This window comes from Trichosurus vulpecula, chromosome 1 (genome assembly GCF_011100635.1).
Source record: "Trichosurus vulpecula isolate mTriVul1 chromosome 1, mTriVul1.pri, whole genome shotgun sequence".
Lineage (NCBI taxonomy): Eukaryota > Metazoa > Chordata > Mammalia > Diprotodontia > Phalangeridae > Trichosurus > Trichosurus vulpecula.
The window spans coordinates 445,524,101-445,542,801 of NC_050573.1; the positions used below are offsets into that span (position 1 = coordinate 445,524,101).

The 18,701-nt window shown below is 41.5% G+C and overlaps 1 protein-coding gene across 1 annotated transcript in view; it reads left to right on the top strand.

Annotated features, from left to right (window-relative positions):
- Window positions 1–727: 727 nt before the first annotated feature.
- Window positions 728–18,701, top strand: part of ZNF366 (zinc finger protein 366) — a 114,301-nt gene continuing 96,327 nt past the window's right edge. Inside the window, exon 1 of the mRNA XM_036741370.1 lies at window positions 728–914. The gene's annotated coding sequence lies outside the window, so the exon portion shown is untranslated. The remainder of the gene's footprint in view (window positions 915–18,701) is intronic.

Consider the following 18,701-nt stretch of genomic DNA (forward strand, 5'->3'; position numbering starts at 1 on the left):
ATGTGAAACAATCACTCAGGCTTGGTGGTATCCAATTACTGGGTTCTGGGTGCATTTAGAGGTGTGGGAAAAATTACTTTGACAATGTATTGCCAAGTCAAAATCAAGATTGGCATAATAGATAAACCCAAATGTTCACAGCGTCAGTCCCACATCTCCTACCAAAAGAACTCTAAGAACCTGAGTCTGGCTACAAAACTCCACCAAAGTGCTTAGCTGGTCTTTCAAAGATTTTTTTTTAAGCTCAATCAAATCTAAAGTTCCTGAATTGCCCTGACTGGCCGCTTCCATATCTCAATGGCCACCGTCTCTCCAGTGGCGGACAGACAAAACTTTCCCTTGCTTAGAGTCGGGATGAAGTGATTTGTTCCCCTCTGGCTGCGTTGGTTCTGCAAACCAGATAGCAGCCAGTCGAGTGAGCTCAGGAGTCGGGCCCTTCTGGAGCTTCATTTGTTTGGACGGGATAACACTCTGGACAATCAGCCTCTCCAGGCAGGAGCCTGGTGCTCCCAGCCCTCTGGAGGTATTCCTTTTTTGGATTTTCTTTTCTTTTTTCTCCAAGCTCCCCCCCCACCCCAACATTTTGTTTAAGAGAAAACGAGATGTCTATCTTCTGTTTCCTTATTTTTTTTCAGGAAAGCAAAGGGTTGTTGACTTCCTCCCTCTCCCCTCCCTTCCTTCCTTCTTCCCGAAGGTACTCATCTGAGAAAAAGAGAACGAAGTAATTGTTCCTGTTCTCTTTCTTAAGTCATTTGAAACACTGTCCCAGCTCCTTCTGTAAGTTCACTGCAATCTGTACACAAGAGAGAGAGGGAGAGGGAGAGAGAGAGAAAAAAAGAGAGAGTGCATGAGAGCAGAAAGCAGGTAAAGAAAGAAAGAGCTTGGTGCTGCAGCTCTTCAGATCTCAGGAGCTGGTAAGTTACCCATCGAATCACTGTTGCTTCTTTTTCAGTGTAACTAACACAGATTCTCTGCTAGGCATCTTTAGATGAAGATGTCTCACTGGCCACATCCCTGACTCAGAGGGTATGAAGGATGGTTGACCCAGAATTTAAAGTGAGACTTTTTTTTAAGGGAATACTGATGTTTAGAGTCCAAGATCTGGCAACAATGAAGAGTATTACTGCACTGGGGATGAGGAGGTGCACTGTGGTCAATCTGGATCTGGGCATAGATAATAAGACACGAGTTACTAGACTCTGTGACACTCTCCTGCTGGAAGCTTTGTTGTCTTTATTCTGGCTTCAGGCAGCTTGGTTGTTGGGGTGTATCTGCCAAGTTCTGCCATTTGCCATAGGGTTTTGTGGGATACACCACAATAGAAATGGCAATACTTTCCTCCTTTTCTCTTTCCCCCTTCTCTCTACTCCCCAGCAGATATCCTCCAAATTAGGCATGGCCATATATGAGCTCCGCTCTGGGGCAGTAATCTAAGAGAAAGATAAGAGGGTTGCATGGTGTTACGAGGACTGTGTGTTTGGGGCGGAGGTGTAAGCTGACTGTGAACCTGTGGCCCATATGTATGTGTGGATCCAACAAAGGGCATAACCTCAAAGGTACTCAGCTTTCAGCTGAGAACATCTTCCTGGGACTGGTTTAGAAGACAAGGACTGATCTTACGTAATAATAACTTGATTCAAGACTATACTATACTTCAGGCTTATGTTAATACTTTCACTCAGCCCAAATAGACAATTGTTTTCTAAGCACCAAGCAGTAATGTAATCCGCTAGTCAAGGACAACCAGCTAGGAGACGTTTGGACCGACGATTCATAAGGAGTCAAACCTGAAATTCGTGAGCAAGAATGCTGTTACTGAGAGTCCATCAGGACAGGCTGAGAGGGGATCCAAGACCACATCAGCAAAAATAGCTCATTTAGATCACATGAAAAGACCATATATATTTGTAGAAACAACACAATACAGGGAAAGGGGCACTAGGCAAGGGGTATTATGTATTTCTTTTCTATATTCGTTTTTGGTGAAATTTGCTGACTGAAGTTGCTTTGTGGGTAATGATGAGACTCAGACAGCCAGTTTTTCATTGACAAGAATAAGAATCTAGTCCTAAGATTTCACTGCAGAAATGCAACCTGCATCAGAAATCTGGCTATCCCCTAAATAAATGGTGGTAAAATACAGTCATAGTGGGCTGTTGGGAGTCTCCTATGTGAAAAGACCTGTGCTTTTTCTTTTCTTTCTCTTTTCTCTGTAGATTTTCTTTGGTAATTCTAGAAAACAGAGTAATTTGTAAAATACTGGAATGCAAGTTTATTTTGCGGCCACTCATTAATGTGCTCCAATATATCCTTTTCTGTCTTTTAAAACTATGAGGTTGGTATGGCAATTAGCTTAATGACCATCAGCCGTGGTATAAAGCTCCACACACCTTCCCCCCCATCCCCACCCCCCTTCACTCCCTCAATTGATCTTAAGTTGAAAAGGGACCATAGATTGATAATCTAGGCAACTGTGAATTTGTCAGCAATCGTGACCTCCAGGAGTGAATTCTGACCTGCGATCTCCATTACTTGGGCCTTTTGGTTTCATTTTTGTTTGATTCTGTACACTGGATTGAAAACAACAACCCCCTCGACTTTTGGTTATCAAAATATGAAAATGTGAAGTACAAATGTTGAAAAATAAAAAATATGACTGTGTTTTCTGATAGAATGAAATGTAAAAGCAAGAGCTTAATGATTCAGAAGCTGCCTACAGAACATGTAGAGGCAGAGATCCCAAAGCAAGATGAACCCAATTTATAATCTGCCTGTTTGTTTCCATTTGTGACCCTAGATTAATGTACTCTGGTGTTCTTTTCTTCTCTTTAAAAAGGTCACGTGTTCAGTATTTCCATTCAAAGGGGCAGGAGAGTCACATGAAAATATCTGTTGGTTACTGGAATAAACAATTCTTCAATAACCTAAAGAGAAACTGTGGACACCATTTCATTTAGTTAGTTCTGTTGCCTTCTAACCTATAGTCTAGAGACACTGTACTGCCCAATGAGCGCATGCAACCAAGGAGGTATGGATGTGATTCTGTGGTGTACACCAGCTCTTTCATAGTGCCAAGGTGGAGAATTCTCACTTGGAATCTCTGAATACATAAAAAATATAGCTTTAATTCATCTTTGCCGTGGGTGGTTCTGTTACAAATTGACAACTAGGTCAGGAGGTCCAGTTGGTAGCCTTGCGTGCTTCGAAAGTATATTCATCTGGATTACAAAATTACTCAGGAGTTCTTAAATATTATTATATCAAGTTAATACTTGCCTAGTTCTTTCCTTTCTTATAATACACAATAATTAAATTTAACAAATTTTAAAATCAATTTTACTTTTGTGATCTGTTTTTTCTCATTCCCACCTCCACTGTACCCCACTGAGAAAGCAAAAAAAAATGCCTGTTATAAACATGCAGAGTCAAGCAAAATAAGTCTCTATAATGGCTATGTCCAAAAAACGTATGCCTTAGTCTGCACTCTGAGGCCAACATGTCTCTATCTAGAGGTGGCTAGTCTGTTTCATCATGAGTCCTGTGGAATTGTGTTGGAATTGGTCGTTGTGTTGATCAGAGTTCCTAAGTCTTTCGAAGTTGTTTGTCTTTACAATATTTTAACAATCATTTATTAAGTCCCTCTTGTGTGCAAAGCAGAGAGGCCAAGTGGTGAAGTGATAAGGGTGTTGGACTTGGAATCAGGCAGCCCTGGCTTCAAATCTCACATCTGATGCTTACTAGCCTTGTGATCATGAGTGAATCATTTAAGCTCTCTAATTCATAGCTAAATAAATCTCTAAGATTTGTCTGCTAAGTAATAGATGGACCATGCTCCATTGGTGGAAGAAATCCCTACACCAAAGAAATCACAGATTATGAACTGATATGCAAAGACTTATACCTTTAATAGTTTTCCTATCCCTCGGGTGCCTAATTCCTGATCAATACGACACTCTACCTCTGTCTGAGCCTAAATTATTTCTTATAGCTTTGCGGCTGAATACACATTTGAGCATAGATTTTCTGTACTCGGAACTCCTGTGAAATAATCACAGATGGGTTTTCAAATATTGATGGTTAGCTCTCAGCATTGCAGAAAAGCCAAATCTTTCCGCTCCAGAATAATTTGTACCACTGGTACCCAGCAGAGATCAATGGCGGAGAAACCGTAGCTTGGAGATGAAATCTTTCAAGTTAGATGAATGTGAAAAGAAGCTGCTCAGGTCTATTTTTAGAGCCCTATTGTCCCCTTCCCCCACTTCCCCATCCTCCCCAGTCCTGTGTCTATGGCGACCTTTCCCCTGGCCACAGAAAGCTGGTTGTATTTTTCTGTAGAGCCCACCAGCTCTTCCATAACTCAGCCGGAGAAGACGATTTGTCAATAATCTGAGAGTTCTCCCCCTCCCCTTCTCTCTCCCTCTCCCCCTCCCTCTTCCACTGTTACCACCTCCCCACACCCCCCGACCAAGCATAGATCAAAACAATGCTCTCCTGAGCAACTTAGCAAGGAGAAATTCCGTTTAGGATTGAAAATCATGCCCCTCTTGCTACCACTTTTGGGGGAGGGTCAGCAGAATATGTCCAACATTTTCCCCCCTACACTTTGAACTGTTGAAACACATATGTTGATTTATTTGCCTGGTCTAATTGCTATTCCAATTTAGGTTAGATTTTGTCCATTTCTGACTTCATTTTCCAGAAAACCTGTTAGAACAGAAGGGACTGGATCCATCGGGTGGCTTGTCTGAACACATCTCTGCTAGGATGAAACAATGCTGCATTATGATATACAAAGGGGCAAGAGGTGCCTTCCAAGGCAGCCCAGTCCAGTAGAAAGAGCAGCAGACTTTAGGTCAGGGCCTGAGTGCCTATCCCAAATCAATAGTTAACTGACCGTATGACCTTGAATAAGCAGAGGCTGGACAATATCAAGGGTGCTTTAGAGGAGGTTTCTCATTCAGATATGAGTTCTGATAGATGGCAGCTCAGGTCCTCCCACCTCTGAGATTTCCTGAGGCTACGAAGTCACTTAATTTCTCTGATCCTCAGAGACTGTGGTTATAAAATGATGGGTTTGGACTAGAGGCTCTCAAAGTAGATCAGTAACTAGCAATTCTGACTCCTGGAGCAAGCAACACAAAACCTGCCTGGGGTAAGCATGAAAGGTGTCCTCAAATCAACTTCAAAGTTCATTAAAAACTTAAAAGTCTTTAAAAAAAACAAGTTTAGTTGGGATCAGGCCATGTAACTTCCCTACTCAGTAAACTCCAGCAGCTCCCTGTTACCTCCAGGATCAAATATAAAATCTTCTATGTAACTTTTAAAGCAGCTCCTTCCTGCCCTTCCAGTATTTTTACACCATACTCCCCTCCACGAACTCTGCAACCCATCCCCACTGGTCTACTTGCTACTTTCACACATGATACTCCATAACACCATTTCATGCACCATCTCCTAACTCCATGCCTGAAATGCTCAGCCCCAACTCTGCCTCCCAGTTTCCCTGGCTTCCTTCAAGACTCAGCTCAAATCCTCCTTGTTGGGTTGGTCCCCTCCCTGTCCCCCTCCAAGTGCCTTTCTATATATTTGTATGTATATGTCTTGTATGCACATTCTTATATGTGTGTTACCTCTCTCATTAAAATATGGATCCCTTAAGAGTAAGGATAGAGTTTTCTGTTTTTTACATTTCTTTGTATACCCGGGGCTTAATGCAGTTCTTGGCACAGGGTAAATGCTTAACAAATGGGTATGGACTGCTAACTGATACAACGTGGAATGGAGAGATACTGAGATACAACCCCATGATGGACAGACAGAGACCCCAAGGGAAGCAGAGAGGGCTCCGATTGCTATTCCAAGGTGGTCCTGGGTAGAAGCAGACATTCAGCTAGCTTCCCATTTCCACAGCTTTTTCTGACTAAGGTGTTGGGTTCAGTTGTTTCTCCTTTTTGGAGGAGTTTAAGTGCTCTTACAACCCCATACCTTTTGGCATCCTTGGCCAAAAATTCTTTGATCTCATCCTAGTAATGGCGCTGCATCTAAGGTCCCTTCTCTTTCCAATTTTCTATGATTCTGTGAGACTGATTTTGAAGGGTTCTTTTTGCTCCTGTTTCTTTGGTATTACATTAGCAATCACTACACATAGAATTCTAGCTCTTTTATAATGTAAAGAAACCTTAAATATAAATATCTTTCTAGGGAAACATACTTTGAAATGGAATCCAAATTAAGCTTGGGATGTTTTCTTAGGAAGGAATGAGGAGAAGGTGAATAGTTATTACAGAGACTTTCAAAATGAAATCTGATTAATGTGAACCCTCAAAACTGTCTTGGAATGTGGTATATAGAGAGATGGATTACTTAGATCCATAAAACAAAGTTTGTAAATCCACAGGGGTAAACTTTTCTTTTTGTTTTTTAAGCCATTCAAAGTTTCAAGTGAGAAAGGTTTTTATTTCTTTTTTGCTTCTGCATGTTGCATGAAACGATCGGTGCTGATGCTACTGATTTAAATTTTGGCCCAAAGATTGGGGGTAGGGGGGTGGGGCTGAGGTACAGCAACCTCTTCTAATGGCTTTGGGGAAGTCAGCTTCCCTGGGAAATCTGAAACTGTTTTTATTGGAACCGTGTGGAGCTCATTGCCCCATCAGTGGGATTTAAAAACTTTGTTAGCCAAATTTCTTCTGGTTGCCTCTTATGTACATTTTATGGCCTTTTGTCTTGTCTATTATGAATTTATTTATTTATTAACTTATCTATTTGTTATTTATTTATTCACTTATCTGCTTCCTTCCTTTTCCCTTCCTTTTCCTCTTCCTTCCTTTTTTCTCTCCTTCCTTCCTCCCTCCCTCCCCCTTCTCTCTGTCTGTCTCTGTCTTTGTCTCTCTCTGTCTCTGTCTGTGTCTCTCTCTCTCTCTCTCTCTCCCTCTCTCTCCCCACTATGTCTCCCTATCTCACTCAACCTGGAAATGCAGCTGTCACTAACAGCCCAGTAATGTTCTTTTTTGTCATGGGAACTTTAATCTGCTCCATTTATATCCTGGGCCAGTTCACCCCTCCTTAGGGAGCCTAGTGGTTTCTCATTCCCAAGGGTGTGCAGGGGCTCACAGACACTAGATAGGCTTTAGCCCCTCTACAGCTTGGAACCCCTGAACTCAAGCAATCCACCAGCCTCAACCTTCCTTGAAGGAGGGATTACAGGCACATGCCACCATGCCCTTCATACTATGAATTTTATAAGCATGTCTAGTAAATGTTGTATATAACTACATATATGTGTGCATGTATAATGTGTGTATATATGTATACATGTGTGTGTATATATGTATACGTGTGTGTGTGTGTGTGTGTGTGTATATCTTTTAAGGGGGAAGAGGGTCTGGACCTATGACTTAATTGCTGTAGAAAACCCTCCCACCTACCTCCTGCCTACCTAGATAGGAAATCTTTCCACAGATTCAGATGAACAATTTCTCTGTAACCCCCCCATTATTTATCTATTTATTCATTCATACATTTACTTATATGTATATACTAATTATATATTAATTTTAAAGTTTTAATATATATTAAAAATTCTGAGTTCCATATTCTCTCCCTCCTGCAGCCTCTCCCCCACCCATTGAGAAGGTAAGCAATATATCAATTATAAATGTGAAGTCGTGCATACCATAGTTCATGTTAGCCATGTTGCAAAAAAAAGCGAGAAAAATAAAGAAGGTGAAAAATAGCATGCTTCAGTCTGCACTCAGAGTTCATCAGTTCTCTCTGTGGAAGTGGACAGCATTTTTCATCATGGGTCCTTTGGAATGATCTTGGAACATTGTATCCAGAGCAGCTAGGCCTTTCACAGCTGATCATCATCTGTAACTTAGTCCTAAAGAGTTCCCTGACAGGTTAAATTATTCGCCCAGGGTCACATAGCCATCTGTCAGAAGCAGGACTTGAACTCAATGCTTCCTGATTCCAAGGCCAGCCCACCATCTACTTCACTATGCCACCTACAGGTGGAGAGACTTAAAGGAAGTCACATGGACTGGTGCTTTGTGGACCACAACCATGAGGCTAAAAGGAAGACCCAGGACTGCCTGCTTCCCCTAACCCTGCTAGAAAAAAATGGGTTAAATCTGTACTTTAACACTTGCCTAGAAGAAGCCAGAGCATCATGCTGAAGAGATCTTGCAATATGGTTCACAATTATCTAGGTTAAAATACACGTCTGTATGAAAGAAAAAAGAAAGAACAGGTTCAAGGAGAAAGCCCCTATCAGAAGTTACATAAGTGATGAGATCACAGATCCAGTGCTGGAAGGGACCTTAGAGTCCATCATATCCAGATGATATTACACAACTTGGCCAATGTCACCGAGTCACAGCCAATATGTAACTGATGCACAATTCAAACCCAGATCTTCCTGATTCCACTCTCTCCAGGGGAGGAGAACCTGCAGCCTCGAGGCCACATGTGGCCTTCTAGGTCCTTGGGTGTGGCCTTTTGACTGAGTCCAAGTTTTACAGAAAAAATCCTTTTACTAAGGGGATTTGTTTTGTGAAGTTTGGATTCAGTCAAAGGGCTGCACTTGGGGACCTGAAGGGCCACATGCGGCCTCGAGGAGGCAGGTTCCCCAGCCCTGTCCTGCACCATGCTGCCTCTCAGGGGAATAGTTGTATTAACTATAATGATACATGGCATTTGTACAGAATAGTGCTTTCACATTTATAAGGTGCTGTCTATACATTATCACCTCATTTGCTCAGTCAATAATAATGGGTCCAGAAACATTTATTAAACATCCGCTATGTATATGCCAGGCGCTGAAAGGCAAGCAGCTGTCCCTGCTCTCAGTGAGCTCACAGTCTAATGGTGAATGGAAGGTCTTGTTCCAGGAACAGCCAGGAGACCAGTGTCACTGAACTGCAGAATACAGTGCAAGGGGAGGGAAGGATGTAAGCTGCAAAAAGACTGAAAAAGCAGGGCGCCAGGCTATTAAAGGCTTTGACCCTCACAACTCAGGGGGTAAGTATCATAGTTACTATTATTCCAGGGTTGAGGCTGGGCATACATGGTACCAAAACAAGCAACTGAAAACTGAAAATACTGGTCAGATGTTGGAGGAGTATTTTTTGGTCCACATAACCCCTGATAAACAGTGTGATAGATTTCTTTCCAGCGAATGGATTTTAATGACAGGGATTACTTTGCTACTACCTGTCCCTGTCCGTTAAAGTGCATCCTTGGAAAGCACCCACTTGACAAGTAACAATTTACCTTAGAATCATGACTTCCTTATTCCCATTTTGTGGGTGAGGAAACTGAGGCTCAGAGTAGTGATGCTCCCAGGGTCACACAACTAGGAAGTGCCTGAGCCAGAAGGGTAACCCAAATCTTTGATTGCCTGGTTGTGTTAATTCTCTGGTGTCACACTGTCCTGGGGAGAGGAAGAAGTAGAAAATCTGTTGTTTTGTTTTGTCCAGTGGTGGGGAGGGTGGAGGGAGAACAGGATTTGGAAGGTGAAGGTGTTCATTGTTAGCCTGGGAACCTTGTAGCAAATACCCAGAATTCCTCTTTTTTTTTTTAACCAATGGGGAAGTGCCTTCAAGTTAAAGGGATTAATCACTAAGTCAATTACCGAGCATTTATTAAGTGCCTACTATGTGCCAGGCACTACACTAGACCATGATAAGATAAAAAAACAAAATGAAAATATACACCTTGTCCTTGATGAGCTGAATTTACATAAAAGCTGCCAGGTCAGTTCAGTGAGGGAAACATAATGACATGCTTGCTATGTGCAATCTGCTTTCCTTTATTCAATATTAGGCCAAATGAGACACCTAGAAAGAATCCTGAATGAGCAAGTGACAGGCTGCTGTGGTGGCCTCCCAGGGCACTGGAAAATTCAAAGTGCTAAATGTCAATGCTAAGTAATAAGGCCGAGTTAAATTCAATTACAAACAATGAATACAAGATAATTGCTACAGTATTTGGTAAAACAACATTGGGGCAGTAGGATGGAGTACCAGGCCTGGAGTCAGGAAGACTCATCTTCTTGAGTTCAAATCTGGCTTCAGACACTGACTAGCTGTGTGATCTTGGTCAAGTCACTTGACCCTGTTTGCCTCAGTTCCCTCATCTGTAAAATGAGCTAGAGAAAGAAATGACAAATCACTCCTGTATCTTTGCCAAGAAAACTCCATATGGGGTTGTGAAGAGTCAGAAATAACTGAAGGACAGCAAGAAGGAGCTAATTATCAAGGGTGTGTGACAGGGTGGGGCAGGGGGGAAGGGGGGAAGTAGATTCCCTTAGCTCTTTCTCTTACTGGTTCATACATCAGGAAAGCTCCTTTCCCTCAGGTCAGTTACCATACATATCCAAAGATAATTCCATCATCTCAGAAACCCCAAAAGATCTGAGTCTCATAGCCCCTCTACAAGCCCAGAGCCTCATGCTTTGGCTTCTACTGGACTTACTTCAGCTGACTGTTCTTTAAGCTAGAAGCTTTTTGTCCTTAATCCTTTTTTGGTCAAATATCTCATGTTCTGTGACAAATCTTCAGTGGTGTCTGACTCTTTGTGACCCCATTTGGATACAAATGAAATCATAGGAATAGTCCTTGTTGTTGTTGGTCCTTTATTCTTAAAAAGGACCAAAAACTTTGTGAGGTGAATTGGATTAAGTGCTCTCTTCCCTATGGTACTCTTTGGATCATGAGCTTATCACTCAATCTATACAACAAAATTCATGAAGACACTACGGCCAAAGATGAGGAGAAAGTAAGGGGGGATAGGACAAAAGCAAGGGAAAGATGGGGATAGGTTGAGCATCCAGATATCCAACCCCTAAATCTGGCCTGAGTTTCAGTCCTATATCATCTATGAGATGTGTCTTCCTGAACGTCCCATAAGAATTTCAGCCTCAATATGTCCCAAAAAGAAACTCATTATCTTTGTCCCTAAACCTGACCCACCTCCAAACTTCCCTATTTCCATTCAGGCCATCATCATCCTTCCAGGCATCCAGACTCATCCTCAACTCTTCCCTCTCTTTCTTCCTTTTTTGTTTTGTTTTTGTTTTTGGAGGGGGGAAGGCAGGGTAATTGGGGTTAAGTGACTCACCCAAGGTCATACAGCTAGTTAAGTGTTCAAGTGTCTGAGTTTGGATTTGAACTCAGGTCCTCCTGACTCCAGGGCTGGTGCTCTACTCACTGCACCACCTAGCTGCCCCCTCCCTCTCTTTCATGCCTGTATTAAATCAATTAAGTCTTGTCGATTGTACATGTACCACATCTCTTGCATCTGTACAATTCTCCCCACCCACAGGGCCACCGTCATTATTCAAGCCCTCATTGAGTCTCACCTGGAGTAGATTCCTAAATGGTCTCTCAGTTTCTAGTGTCTGTTCTTTCCAGTCCCTGGTCCAAAATAATTTTCCTAAAGCACAAGACTTACCATTGTTAATTGTTGTTCAGTCATTTCCACCTGTCTAGACTGACACGGTCCCTAGATTTTAGAAGTTCAGATTTCTAAGGATTCAGAGAAAGTAAAGGTAGAGTCCCATGGATTAAGGTTGTGTAGAGGAAGCAAGACCATGATGAGAATGAAATCCTCAAATCCTCCAATCCTATGATGGAAAATAATTCTGATGAGGAGGAAAAATGGGAACTGTCTCAAAAAGATGAACATAGATGACTAGGGATTTCACGTACCAACTTAGATTTTACAAAGATGTACAGAAGATGGAAGCAAGGGAGTATGATGGAAGGCAACTAAAAAAGAGTGGTGTGATCCTTTCAAAACAGTCAGGAGCGTTGAAGCTCAGGATGAGTTGAGGCTAGTGAGGAAAGTTAAAGGAAATAAAAATGTTTGCGTTTTTAGCTTTATTAGAGGAAAGAAGGGGATCAATAAGCATTGGGATCCCTGTTTAGGGCAGGAAGGATGATGATAATGGATGGTAGGGAGAAAGCAGAACTGCCCAAACCTTATTTTGCTTCTATTTTCTCTGCAGAGGTAAATAGGCTTTACGAAGGGAAGGACCAAACAGTTGTAAGAGAGTAAAAAAAAAAAATTAACTGCCTTTGATGAGTTCAAGTCTCCAAGCCCAGATTAATGGAACCCCAGTTTACTGAAAGAGCTGGCACGTGAAATTCCTAAAACATCAGTGTGCTCCTTGAAAGATCCTGGGGAACTAGAGACAGGTTGTGGGACCAGAGAAGGGCAAATGTTGACCCCATTTTAAAAATGGCTATTTATTTATTTTTAGTTTATAACATTCAGTTCCACAAGCTCTTGTTTTCCAAATTTTTTCCCCCTCTCTCCCCTCCACCCACCCCATTTTTTAAAAAAAGAAATACTAGTAGTCATTACACTATAGGCCAGTGAGCTTGACTTTGATTCCTGGCAAACTTCTCAAATGTATTATTAAAAGGATGGAGAGTAACCATCTAGAAAAGGAAGCAATGATCATAAAGGTCCACAATGCCTTTGTCCAAATTAACAAGTCATGACAAACTAAGCTCATTCCCTTTATTGACAGGATTACAGCGGCTTTTTATGTAGTTTACAAAAAGGAAGAATTTGCTACATTTCCTCCCCCTCCCCGCCACCACCACACACACACACACACACACTCCTAGTTTTTAACGAAGCATTTGATAATGTCTTTGAGGAAGGCAGCTAGGTGGTGCAGTGGATGGAGTACCAGTCCTGAAGTCAGGGAGATTCATCTTCCTGAGTTTAAATCTAGCCTCAGACATTTACTAGCTGTGTGACCCTGGGCAAGTCCCTTAACCCTGTTTGCCTCAGTTTTTTCATCTGTAAAATTAGCTGAAGAAGGAAATGGCAAGAGACGGTCACTACTGAAACAACTGAACAACAAGAATGCTTTACAGACGAGATGGGGAGCTGTACCTTAGACAATAGTACAGTCAGATGGATTTGGAAAAGCTTGAAGAGCTGGGGTAATCTTGAATAGTTTGATGCAATCGTGGACAGAGGTCTGTGATGGAAAGCCCCAAAGGTCTGTGCTGTTTAATACCATAACTGACTTGGATGAAGGCACAGAAAACATGCTTGTTCAATTTGCAAATGACAGAAAGCTGGGAAGAAGGAAGAGTTGACAACCTACATGAAAGAGTCATGATCCAAAATGATGTCGATAGGCTCAAATGTTTGGTCAGCATATCAGACAATAAGCATGTATTAAGCGCTTACTACTATATGCTAAGGCAGTTAGGCAGTTCAGTGGATAGAGCTCTGGGCCTAGATTCAGGAAGACCTGAGTTCAAATGTGTCCCTGACCACACAGTGTGACCCTATGTGTGACCCTAACCAAATCATTTAACCTCTGTTTGCCTTAATCCACTGGAGAAGGAAATGGCCAACTACTCCAGTATTTTTGCCAAGAAAACCCCATGGACAGTCTGATCCACAGGGTCACAAAGAGTCAGACAGACTGAACTACAAATATATGCCAGGCATCATGCTTGAATGCCGGGACTATAAATGCAAACAAAAAGAAAGACCCTCCCAGTTCTTAAGGGAATATAACACATTCTCATGTGGGAATATAACATATAAAAGGAGGCTGAAAAGCGGAAAAGGAAGGACAAGTTACCTGAGAAGTGCATAGTGTAGCAGCCTGATTAAAAACAAGAGATGTCTGGCCTGGGTGCTCTGCTTAAATGGAGGTTCAGAGGAGCCATTAATCCAGAGGAAGGGGCAGAGGGGCCTTCCCAGGTAGGAATTCCAGGACTGAAGTGATCTTCCTGGATGAAGAACTTTTTTCTGATGGAGAAGCCTGGATTGTAGCTTGCTAGGAAATTAGGAAGAGAAATAGTCAAATCTAATGAAATGAAATTTAATATGCATACAAGGGACTGGAATTTAGTTTTGGGATTAAATTTGGAATAAAAAAAATATCACCAATATAGGATGGGAGAGGCACGGTTAAATGGTAGTTTATCTGAAAAAGACCCCATGGTTTCAATGGACTCTGAGCTCAATATGAGTTGATAGAGGGGAATGGCAGACAAGAAGTTAATGAAATTTTAGACAAAATGAAGGGAGCCATAGGGCAGAGGACTAGGGAGGTTATCTCCCTATTCCACCCTGCCCTCCCTCAGATCACACCTAAAGTATGTGCTCAGTTTTTGGTGCCACAGCTCAGAAATGAATGGGTACACATTTATTAAGTGCTTACTATGTGCAAAGCACTGTACTAGGTTCTAGGGAAACAGACAGAAAAAGAAGAGAGTGTATATTTAAGTTTACTTTTTCATTAAGCTGCACTTTAAGGAGTTTTCATTCTATTAAGAGAAGACAATGTAAGGGAGTATGGACCAGGGAGGGGTGATTCGAGGTCACAGTAAGGTTAAGGGAAGCCACAGAAAAATAGGTTAATTTGATCTTTCTAGGAAGGTAGCATTGATTTGATCACTGTTCCCTGGAGGAAGGAGTTCTTTAGGAAGAATATTGATAGAACTGTGAGTGCCTAGAGATAGCAACCATGATAGTGGAACGCTTCAAGATGCTGCCACGTCGAATTGGTTGGAGGAACTGGGGATAATCATCTTGGAGAAGAAAAAAGGTAGGTGAGGGTAGAATTTGAGTATGTTATAAAGTGGACTCGTTCAGGGACAAGTTGGATTAGATCAATCCAACAGCATTTATTAAGTGCCTACTCTGTGCCAGTCAATAAGCCCTGGGAATACAAAAAGAGGCAAAAGACAGTCCGTGTCCTCTAATGAAGGAGACGACATGCAAACAAATATATCTAAAGCAAGCTATACACAGGATAAAATGGAAATAACTAACAGAAGGGAGGCACTAGAATTAAGAGGGATTATGAAAGGCTTCCTGTAAAAGGGAGGATTTTAGTCAGAACCCAAAGGAAGCCAGGGAAGTCAGAAGGCAGAGATGAGGAGGGAGAGCATTCCAGGCATGGGGGACAGCCAGAGAAAATGCTTGGAGCTGAGAAGATGGAGTGTCTTGTTTGTGCAACAGCCAGGAGGCCAGGGTGTGGACTGAAGAACACCTGGCAGGGAGTAAGATGTAAGAAGACTGGAAAGGCAGGAAGGAGATAGGTTATGAGAGATTCATGAGAGCCAAATGGAGGATTTTTTTTGATCCTAGAGGTAATAGAAAGCCGCTGGAGTTTATTGAGTGGTGGGTAGGGACCTGTGCTTTAGAAAAATCTCTTTGGTGGCTGAATAGGAGGATATATTGGGGTGGGGAGGGATTTGATGCAGGCTAATGCAAATTGTACAGGTATGAGGTGATGAGGGCCTGCACCAGGATGGTGCCAGTATTAAAAGAGAGAAGGGGATGTATGGGAGAGATGCTGCAAAAATGAAATTGACAGGCCTGGAAACAAATTGGTTTTGGGATGGAGGCTGAGAGATAGTGAGGAGTCCAGGATAACACCTCAGGTTGCTAACCTGAGGGACTGAGAGGTTGGTGCTGCCTACTACAGTAATAGGGAAGGTAGGAAGGGGTGGTGAGCATTGAGGGGGAAAGTTAATGAGCTCCATTTTGGAATAATGAATTCAAGATATCTACTGGAAATCCAGTTCAAGATGTCTGAAAGGCAGTGGTGTGAGACTGGAGGTCAGCAGAGAATTTGGGACAGGATAGGTAAATTTGGGGGCAGCTATGTGGCATAGTGGATAGTGTACAGGGCCTATAGTCAGGAAGACTCATCTTCTTGAGTTCAAATCTGGCCTTGAACACTTACTAAGCATTCTTAGTACTTACTAAGTACCCGTGTGACCCTGGGCAAGTCACTTAACTCTACCTCAGTTTTCTCATTCGTAAAATGAGGTAGACAAGGGAAATGGCAAACTACTCCAGTATCTTTTCCAAGAAAATCCCAAGTGGAGCTATGAAAAGGACATGACTGAACAGCAACAAGGTAGATTTGAACATCATCAGCCTAGCAGTGGTAATTAAAAACATGGGAGCCTACGAGATCACCAAGCGAAGTAACATAGAGGGATGTCCTTTGAGATCCATTCCGATTCTGAGTCTATGATTATAATTCTGTGATTCCATGATTCTGATCATCAGAGAGCCCTGAATAATCTCAGTTGTACTAGGATTTGTGCAGACATAGCAAGGTGTGGTCCCTGGCCTCCAAGCTCTTGAATTCCAAAGATAGCTGGACTGCACCATAAGGCCCTTCACCATCTAGCTTCCCCTTTCACATATTCTATATTCCAGTCAACCTGGCCTTGATATTTCCCTCCTAGGACCATTAATTTCCTCATCTCCTGCCTCAGCGTCTTTGCATAGGCTGTGTTCCGTGCCTGGAATCCTCTCCCTCCTCACCTTGGCCTCACAGAATCTCTAGACTCTTCCAAAACCCAGTTCTAGAGGCCTCTCTAGATTTCTCCAGTTGCTTGGGCTCCCCTAAAAATCACTTTTCAATTTATATGAACTCATGCAAAGTGAAGGGAGCAGAACCAGAGGAACATTGTACTACATAGTAGCAGCAATATAGTACAATGATCAGCTCTGAAAGACTTAGCTACTCTGATGAAGACAATGATCTGAGACAATTCCAAAAGACCTGTGATGAAAACTGCTATCCACCTCCAGAGAAAAACTGATGGAATCTGAATGCAGATCCAAGCATACCGTTTTTTACTCTCTTCATTTTTCTAGGAGTTTTTTGTCTGCATTTTCTTTTGCAACACGGCTATTATGGAAATGTGTTTTGCGTGACTGTACATGTAAAGTCAATATCACATTGTTTGTCTTCTCAAGGAGCGGGGAGAGGATAAAAGGAAGAGAATTTAGAACTCAAAAAAATTTTAATGAATGTTAAAAAATTTACATGTAATTTGGAAATATTTAACAAAATAAATGCGATAATAGAGAAAAAATCACTTTTCATTTATTTACAGGTACTTTCTGTTTCTTTACTTATGTGTGTGTTGTTTCCCCCTATAAAATGAGAGATCCTTGGGAATAAGGTTTATTGTTGTTGTGCTGTCGCGTTGTTTCTGTCTCTGCATCTCCAGGGCCCGGCACATACGTGGTCGGTATAATTTAATACTAGCTTCTCAAATGAATGAGGAAATAGTTCTATGATTCCTGGTCCATAAAAGCCTTTTTATGAGATGGACAAAGAAAGAATCTTCCTGATGAGGTTTACTTGTCTGGTGTGTCTGAAAGGGACCTCACAACTCAGCTGTTCTATAGATGCAGGAAACAGGCCTGAGATGGTTAAGTGACTTGCCCAAGCCACACAGGTAATAAACATCAGAGGTGGGATTTGGGGAGGGAGAAAGGCCTCCAGGGACATAAACAGTAAGAAGCTGAGATTTTCTCTTAGCTTTCTTCCAAGGCTGCCTCACAAACTGCTGGCCATCTGCAGCGTCTGTGGCACAACACTCAAGATGCCGACTCCCTTGAACACCAAGTACATCTCCTGTCCCCCCTCACCAACACCTTCCAGAGGACAGAAGGAAGACCTGGGTTGTTGATGGGGAACTCTTATCTCGTTGTTGCAGTCTTGACTTGAGGTCAGACGTGGGATTTAGGAGGAGGGAAAAAAATAGATTTTTTTTTTAAGAGAGAAAAAGGCTCAGTTTTAACAATACTTCACTCTGAAGTGTGAAATCCCACTTGGTATGTGTTCCCAGCCTACACATGCCCAGGCTCATCCAACCATTTAAAATTTCTTGCTGTCAGCTCCTTTGGACTCCCCCTGGACCTTGCAGCCAGCAAGGGGGGAAGAGTTTGTACCTCACTTCCATTTAAAATGTACTGATTGAAAGGGCATTTAATTGTGGACAAATCCTTTCCCAGAAGAATTAGGAGGACTGAGCACCAACCAAAAAGCAGTGAATTTCTTTGCCCTCCAAATCAGAGAAATTCAATTCCCTGTTTTAACCTAATGAAGTACTGGCCCTTTATTTCTGTAAAACCTTTCTTCCCAGTCTCTCCACCTGTCCTTCCTCTGAATTACCTATGCTATAGAAGAGAAGACTAGCTAATCCCTGCCTTGCTTCTATTTGGCTTTGTATAGCAATATCTTTACTGAGGAGATTTATCTTCCTAACCATAATTTTTTAAGCTGATGGGAAAATATGCTTGTAATATATATATACACACACACATATGTTAAATACATTTTAAGTCAATGGGAAATATGCTTATATTATATGTGTATAGTTATTACATATATGTATACATGTGTATATCCTAAATACATGTTTTTAAGTAGATAGGAAAGTGTTTGTATTTTACATGTATTTAAGCTGATGGGAAAATATGCTTGTATCATATATATGTCTCATATATAAAGTCAAAAATATATAACAGAAAAACTAGTTAGGAAAATATGTTTGCATTTTATATGTGTAATATTTAATTGTTATATACATATACATATATATCCTAACTATAATTTTTTTAGCTAATGGGAAACTATGTTTGATACATAGATATAGATAGCATATTTGTATACAATATGTAAAATACAAACATATTCATACATAAAACAAGTACATTTTTATATCATATATAAAATACAAATATATTTTTATATAATATATATAAAATATAAGGCTATTTTCCCATCAGCTTAAAAAAATTGTAGTTAGGAAGATAAATCTCCTCAGTATAGATATTGATGTCTGAAGCTAAACAGAAGCATTGCAGGATTAGTTAGTCTTCTCTCCTATAGCATAGATAAT